Here is a 1428-nt window from a genome sequence, read left to right on the forward strand (position 1 = left end):
CAGTTGTACCCTAATCCAACCATCAAAAGCAAGAGACTTGAGAACTAGAAAGGTGAGGCTCACCAAGCCATTTATCTCTCTGACCTTCAGTTAACCCCACATGTGTTTATTGGCCAGGTTGGCATAATACATATTAACCATCTCAGAAACCAACAACATTAAGGCTACTGGTCAAGTACAAATTGTTTGAGCCACCCAAGACCTTTCTTGTAGAGCCTCTGAGGAGGCTTCTGGAAACTGGCATCCTCTCCCTCCACTGGAGTGGAAATCGGGACAATCTTTCTGTAGAGCTGCTCCTCACATGGTAACTTTGACCCCGATTTCCTCTTCTAAGAACTTATTCAGGATGGTAGCAAAAAGTAAAGCTGAAAAAACATTTTATGGAAAATATCTATAATACTAAAAAATAAGGAATAAAGTAAATGTTCAATAATAGGATATTATGAATTGACTATGTGTCCTCAAAATGCGTATTTTCAATCCTCACCTCTATCTACACCCGTGATTACAATTCCATGTGGGACAGAGTTCTCTTGGTCAAGTTAATGAGGTAGGATTCATTTAGGGTGTGTCTGAAATCTATCTCTTTTGAGATCTAAGAGAGATTAAACAAGCCGCCACCTAGCAGAGATCGGGTGGGGAGTGTTGCCAAGCTACAGGAAGATCTACAAGGATTCAGAAAACTGAAGACATAAGGGTCTTCCTCCAGAGCTGATGGAGAGGAAATGCCTTTCCCTGAATTCAGCCTTCTAGCCTCCTAGACAAGGGGCCCTGATAGCACGGTGCCTTACACCTTGGGCTGCTAACAGAACGATGTGCAGTTCAAATTCACCAGCTGCTCCATGGGGGAACTACAAGGTTTTCTCCTCCAGGAAACATTTACAGCCCTGGAAACCCCCGGGGGCAGTTCTAATCTGCCCTATAGCATTGCTATGAGTTGGAATTGATAGGAGGACAGTGAGTGTGACTTGTTTACGTTGTGAGGGTTGTTCGCCTCCTGGGCTCTGTGACCATGAACGTGGTTCAGCCCCTCACACACAAGCCAAACTCACCGCCGTCACCTTGACTCTGATTTCTGTTTATAGCAGCAACAGATAACTAAGATAGATTAATTTGGATAATAAATGAATGGGTTTCCATGCAACCGCTAAAATAGCAATTCTGTATAGAAAAAGTCCCTGGTATATGATTAAAAAGCAGATTACCCAAGAAAGTCTACACAGAGCATCCTATTTTGCAATGTCTATAAAAACGCACCCCAAAGGCACCAAGGAGCATGGCAGAGAGACCGACAGGATAAACAAGAAACGGTTCATGGTTATTTCTGAGCAATAAAACTCCAAGTGACTCTTTTTCTTCTTTTGGCTCATTTCTATTTTCTACAATTAGTTTGGATTCCGTTTTTAGCAGGAAAACAGTTGAAAGGAC

The sequence above is a fragment of the Echinops telfairi genome, unplaced genomic scaffold (genome assembly GCF_000313985.2).
Source record: "Echinops telfairi isolate 266 unplaced genomic scaffold, ASM31398v2 ScPeMD7_7409;HRSCAF=8447, whole genome shotgun sequence".
NCBI classification, from domain to species: domain Eukaryota; kingdom Metazoa; phylum Chordata; class Mammalia; order Afrosoricida; family Tenrecidae; genus Echinops; species Echinops telfairi.